Here is a 7336-nt window from a genome sequence, read left to right on the forward strand (position 1 = left end):
GTAATTTTAATAGTAAAACCTTCATAACAATTTTCGCCCATAACTGAAAAAATTGATTACAGATACATTTGTAATAAAAGAGAAAACACATTGGCAATAAATAAATTACGAGAAATATCATAAATATAAAATTTTTAAAAACTAACAAGTAAGATACAATTTAGTGGATGAAGGAAAATAAGGAAACATTACGAACGTTCTGAGGTAATGATGTCGGAACTTATCGGAATTACATTGAAAAAGTTAACATTTAAAATTTTGATACCTCATTGCCACAGCGAAGGAGCTAAATATATCGCTTAAACTTAATGCGATTAAACGAGACCTTGGATCGCATTTTGATATTCTTGGGATTAAATTATCTTGTTCACAAATGACATAATACAATCTACTTAGGAAGATTTTTTAAGATGACGAGAGGGAATGACATAAGCTTAGAGAAGGAATAACTTTAAAATCGCGTATTCGGCAGTGCTCAGTGATCTGTTCAAGCGCCCTACTAAATTTTTGGAATTGCTAATCTTGGTTTTTAAAGCAACCTACAGCCAACATTATAGAAATCATTCCATTTCAGTTCTTCACATCAAATGCGAAATTCGAAAAAAAAAAAAAAAACCGCGAAGGGCTTGTTTAGCAATTAGGGGCACCCCCCAAATAAAATGAGGGGGGGTGCGGAATTCTCGATTTACCGAATGAAACTCCGCGTTCCAACATAAGCGTACACATTGCATACATAACTACATCAAATAAAAAGAGACATTAGGTGACATAAAGAAAATCAATCTTGCAATGCTATCTCCAAATTTGCCGAACCATCAGACAAAATTTTCAGAATAAGGAGTTTTGGAAGGTCATAGTAACCCTAATGAGACCTTGATTAGTAACCTCCAATCGGGGACTCACTGTTTTGCGATTACTCTTTTTGTGCATACTCTGAGCTCCACCCCCCCCCCCCCCCCCTTAACCTTAGAGGGAATTTCGTTAATTGTTTATTTTGGACAAAGTCGTAGTTTCAGGGTAGACAAAGTCGTACTTTCAGGTCTACCTAGGTAGACGGCAATTTCCACCATCTCCAGACCTTTTGGCAGGAATCTTGAAGCTTGCCATGTAGGATAGAGGGGGAGGCAGTTATGTGCATGGACGTCTTCTTTTTAACACATTTTAAAAATATGTACCTCCCCAGCACTTGAAAAAAATTTGAAATGATGTATATTTGGCGATAATGATTCCCTTTACAGAAGAGTATCAGTTTCAAAAAAACAATTCCCACATAGAGACTCATTGTTTCAATGATCAATTGAGAGGCGGTGGGAAGCAAATGGATGTAAGTGGCAAAATTAAAATTTGGAGATAACCAGTACACATGTTAGGTGAACCTCTCCTCTGTCTTGGGCAAGAGATCAGGGGCGGATTCAGGGGAGGGTCAAAGGGTCAGCTGCCCCCCCCCCCCCCCGGCGTTTTGAGTTTTTTGTTCATTTTCAAAAGAACAATAATCTCTGCGGAGCTTAACGTTTTTTCAGAGCACTCTTCCACCTCAAATTACATGTGTGTGTGGGCTGTTTCCAACTACACTTGAACTTTCTTAATACGATCACGTTTAATACGAAATCACGGCCAAAACGAACATTTTGTTCATTAAGTTTGGTTTGCTATCTTATTACATCAAATATTTCACGCATAATACCTACATTAAATTGAGAGTCTCAGCTATAAGAAGAACAAAAATTTCTGACCTCTTTACTTAAAATGTTCGTTTTTAGAAAATATTCATCATTTTTTTAGGTAGCAGAAGTGTCAAGAGAAGAAAGTATTAAATATTTTACATAGAAAATAAAGCCCAAACATTTGTTTACCTGTGCACATTTAATTTACTCGGAGCTAAAACTGTTCATCTTCCACTGTTGATTACAACCTATTCCGCGATTGTTGATTATTATCTTCCTTTTTCAATATTTTCCAAACACATTCATTTATAAAAAAGCAACTGATTTTTTTCTGAATGTACTCATTGTTAGTATACAATGTATGTATTAGTAGTAATGTTTTTTAAATATTGGTAAGCATTTCTTCGTTTTTTTCACAGTATCACTCATTCACGGTTGTTACGAATAACGGACATTTCGTATTAACTGAGTTCAACTGTACTTTATTCCTGTAATATCATATGTTCAAAGCTTACTAATGTGACCAGCCTGTCTGCTTAAAGAAATGTAATTTTTGAACAAAATTTGAGTGATACATGGCACAGGCTTTGGCAGTGAACAATTTGGGGGGGGGGGGGGGGTAATTTGAATGAATTATGTTCTTTGGGTGAGATGATGCTCCGTAATGAAGGGGTGCGCCATCACTCATGGTGAATGGGCAGCGTTGCTTACTTGATACTTTTTAACGTGCGAAATATAAACATGACCATTGAAACTTGACCCTCGCTCCCTAAAAAAAAAATTTCTGGATCTGCCCCTGCAAGAGATGGTACTAGTAGCCCTGGTAGTTGCTGCTATACAGCATGATTTAGAAAACAAACTCAATGAAAGCCAACCTAGTATATTATCTTTAAATGCGTTTTACGCAAAACTTGAAAATGTACACTTACATCCCTTTGCTTCTCACTATTTCAGTTATATTCTTCTTCCTAAAGAAGACTTTAACAGAAAATGAGCTTGGAAAATCTCATTTTCTGCTACCAAAAAATGGTTTTAAAATGTAAATTTTGCTTTAAAATACAAATGTCATTCTGACTACAAAGAAAGAAAAAGTGAATTTTTAAGAACAAGAAGATTTTCGACATGAAATTTTCACATAAAAATTAGTGCGAGTTAGTTTTATTTGGAGCTAGGCGGTATAATAAAAGCTATTCATACAGAGCTGTGTACCGCGCCTATTTCTTGTCTCAATTTTTTAATTTTAATTTTATTGATTGCTTTGGAATTGACATAAACATACATAAATTAAGATCTACTTCAATTTTTCAATGTTGCACAATCAAGAAATAATGTACTTAGTTTATTTCACACTTTTTAGTGCGATCCAAGCTTACAGAAATAGCCTTAGGAATTAAAAAACATTTTCTTGCATTTTATATTACCTTGCTCGTCCCTTGTGTTGCTTCTTTCCTGGGGTGATGTTGCCTCTGGTACCATGAGAAACTTACTGTGAACGGAATAATCTTTTATTCTGTCCAACGTGATAGCGCTGGACCCCCAAGATCAAAGCCGGAAGTTCCTCCCTGAAGGGCCTCTGCTCCGCAGATGTTCGGAGAGTGCCACTTGCAGCACATAAATCTTTCCAGGCCTTAAAATATGTTGTTCTTATTTCAAACAAAATGGAGCTATAATAGTAGAGCAAAGCGAAACTAATTCTACATGTCTTCTTTTTTGGTGGTCCTGATTAATGCATGGGCCAAATGGACCTAAGCCCAGGGGATTGGCAGTGGCGGCATTTTAAGGGGTGAGGGGGGGAGGTCATGCTGAAAAAATATGGAGTTTTGGGTACGATTAATTTCTGACTGTTTGGATTTTGATAAAAAGTATCAAATCGGCGAAGAATAATTTTTTTTTTTTGGGGGGGGGGGGGGAATAGAACCGACTTCACAAAATTGCTCTAAAAAGTTAAAAAAAAATTTTATCCTTTAAACACCATCGATAATACTTTTAAGCATAATTTTTGAAGTTGACGCAAAAACAAAAAGTAAAATCCAGTGTAACCATACTTAGTTCATATTTTTTCAGAAAATCATCTAAAGTTAGGAACGAAACATTTATGTCGTTACTCAGATATGCTGTCATCAATGCATAACGTATGTGGTAGTGAAGAAACTGGGCCTGGTTAAATTTATAGTTGTAGTTGAGTTATGTCTGTGAATAGTTTTCGCTATCGTGTTTTAATGGATAGGGGATGGCCCTAAGTTGGGCCATCCCCTATCCATTAAAAAAAGAATCATCAAAATCGGTTCACAAGGTGAGACTTTGTGAGTAAACAAAAAAAAAAAAAAAAAAAAAAAAACACATACATACGGTATGAACTGATAACCGCCTCCTTTTTGAAGTCGGTTAAAAAGACGTTTAGTGTGATAAAAACGTTTTAAGTTAATATCAGAAGCAATGAAAGAAAGCAATTTTTAAAATGTTTACCTCTTACATTTAATTCATAAAGTATTTAACATGTTTGCATGATCTTATACATCCATCCATCTCATGTGGAATTATTCAATTATGATCACATACAATATAATGTTGGATGGATAATACTGTTGACGGTTTGGGGTTGGGGTGTAATGCCCTTCATGGGACCATCCCCCCTGGTCAATTTCATTTTTATCTTTCTCTTTCTTTACTAATAATAAAACTCAAAAGTCTCTTTGTCCGGAGGATGTCTGGATGTCTGGATCTCTGTAACGTGCATAGCTCCTAGACCGTTCGGCCGATTTTCATGAAATTTGGCACAAAGTTTGTTTGTAGGATGGGGGTGTGCACCTCGAAGCGATTTTTTAAAAATTCGATTTTGTTCTTTTTCTATTTCAATTTTAAGAACATTTTCCGGAGCAAAATTATCATAAGATGGACGAGTAAATTACGAAACTATAATGACGTGGAATGGGAGAGCGAATGAACATAGCTAATTGGCGAGAAATTCGTCATCCATTATTTGTAAATACACAGGCGAACCGAATCACCTTTTAATTTTCAACTACGGGCAAAGCCGTGTGGGTAACACTAGTGTTTATATATTTTACTAGGTTACTGGGTTTGACAATGTGGTAAGAATTCTCTCTCTCTGAGATGTTAATCTGATCAGTTCTGCGAAATTAAGTTCGCGTTGCTAAACCACATCAATCAATAACAATTGTTTGTTTTGGTTTCATGATTTCCTTTTTGTGACATTTAACTATTCCGTTAATACAAATGTAGTCAGGGCCTGATTATCGCACAGGTCAACTAGGCCCTGGGCCTATGGTCCCATCTTCCTAAAGAGCTCCAATGTTTTTTAAAAAGTATGCATAGCATTTTAAAACTAATAACTACAAGTAATAGTACATGTAATTCTTTGGAAAATAATATGTTACTAATCGAGAAAATAACTTCCTTAAAGGGAAATTTTTATAAAGTCTGCCAGAAGCAGATTTACCATGCCCTAATAGATAGGGGCCCTGAAAGGGATTCATAAATGCACGTGATGCATGATAAATAATTAACCTAGTTCTGTGGTTGACAAAAGGGCCTCAAAAAATGCATTCCAATGGACCCTCAAACTTGTGAATCAGCCACTGCATTCTGACATAGTGATTAGGGGGGGGGGCCCCAAATTATTGTAAGCTTTGGGCCTCACTTTTAGTTAGTCAGGTCTTGAATGTAGTTTCTATTCTATGGAAACGCATTTATTATAATATAGTACTTATGAAAGGTAACATAATAATTATGGGAAATGTTATTATCGCCTACACAAATGAAATGAGAAAAAAAAAAAAAAACTTTTTTTCAACACGTTTTCTTGACTGGAGCAAATGACAATCAAGTATTAAGGGGGTATTCTAATCGAGAAATTAAAAAAAAAAAAATGAATTTTTTTTCCCTTCATATTCTCAGAGTTTAGACCTTTAAGAATAAGTTTTCTAAGAGGGTTTATGGAAATTCAAATTATTTTTGGAGTTATAGTTAATTTTGTTGAAATAAACTATTTTTCTGAAATGAGACTGCAAACTTTAAAAGCGTTTTTCTCGAAACTAGTTTTTTTCGATACGGTTGACAAGATATCTCAAGTTCTAATACACCGAATTTACTCGAAATTTGGTACAGACTTTCTTAGTACGATCAAATATGTCCCCAAGTAGGGGTTTTTGAAAATTTTGATTTTTATTATTTTTAAAAAATACCAAAGTTCAAAAAAGGAGACAAAAATGATTTTTTTCTTCAAAAAAACGCCATTTTGTTTTTTTGTTTTTTTCAAATCGGCTACGTCCAGACAATTCTACATCCTTGTTTAATAAGAATTAACCTTCACTTTTATGTTTCAGATTACCTGCAGGATTAGAATCACGTCAACCAGGAGCCCCCCCCCCCCCCCCGCCCTCCAGGAAAAATGGATAGTGAAATTAGCTGCTGTTGTCTTTTTTTTTTCTATTACGCTTATAAAATCACTTTAAAATTAAGTCTCTAGACTAGAATACCCCCTTTAGTCGCTGCAATAACTTCGTCCTTTCTCTCGGTCTCGTCTCTTTGTTTTTAACATCGTTTTTATTTTCAGTCACATGTTGAACAGGAGAAAAAAGTAACGTATTTTTTTAATCTTGATCAGTTTATCTTAAGCTTTATGCCAGCGAATGCAAATCTTGTGACAGTGTTAAATTTTAAGAAGCCCCAAGGCCAATGAAGTGGCATTTGTTTTTTTTTTTTTTTAAGAATCGACATTTGAATCAGAATTCGAAATAGATGGTGTTAGTCGCAAATTGCCACTAGAAATTTTAGTTTAATGACCGCGATTTCTCAATCAGACGCCATTTTGGACGTTTGACTTACCATAAACACAATTAATTTGACGATTTTAATTTTACACCCAGTCGTAATATTTCTCTATTGTTATGCATTTAAGTATTGTGGCTTAGTTCCTGATTACTGAATAAGCGAACTAAGCCGTGATTGGCTTTTTCAGAGCCTCTTCTTTTCAGGTGCTCCCAAATGGTTAAAATTGTTTCAGCCAATGGCCAAATTTGTATAAGATTTGATTACTACAGGGGCCCCGAAAAAGTGTTTGGCCTATACTCCTCGTAATCTTAATCGGGCCCTGTAGGCTGAATGGCTTGAAATTGCAAATGTATATATTTTACTTTTATCAAAAGAAATTCTTTCATATTAGTATGATTAACGTAATAGTCGGAAGTTGAAAGCACTGCTTTAGCTAATTGAATCATTTTTAAGATTACGCGTAAGCGGGACATTGTGGCCGCTGCAAAAAGAAAAAGACTTTAATGTCCTAATTTCAAACCCTGGTTTTAATTGACTTATAACATAAGCAAACAATGATTAAAGTATCATAGTAACTTATTGAAAAACAAATTAAAACATAATTGGGGTCTTTCTGAACTTTAAAAGTATTTTTTTTTTCTGAAAGAGCATGCTTAAAAACATATGATTTAACCATTTTTTTTTTAATAATTTGACAAAGTTTAATATTTTTGAACAATTATTTTAATCTGTACGCAGATTGAAATTCATTTTTTACGCTTCTGCATATGACATCACAAGTGGTGAAATGCCATTCAGTGATACATTTGCGTACAGCGCAAATTATCATGTCCTGGCAACGTGGTTGACAACCAAGCGTAAAACATTTAGTACGCCAA

Source organism: Uloborus diversus, chromosome 4 (genome assembly GCF_026930045.1).
Source record: "Uloborus diversus isolate 005 chromosome 4, Udiv.v.3.1, whole genome shotgun sequence".
NCBI lineage: Eukaryota > Metazoa > Arthropoda > Arachnida > Araneae > Uloboridae > Uloborus > Uloborus diversus.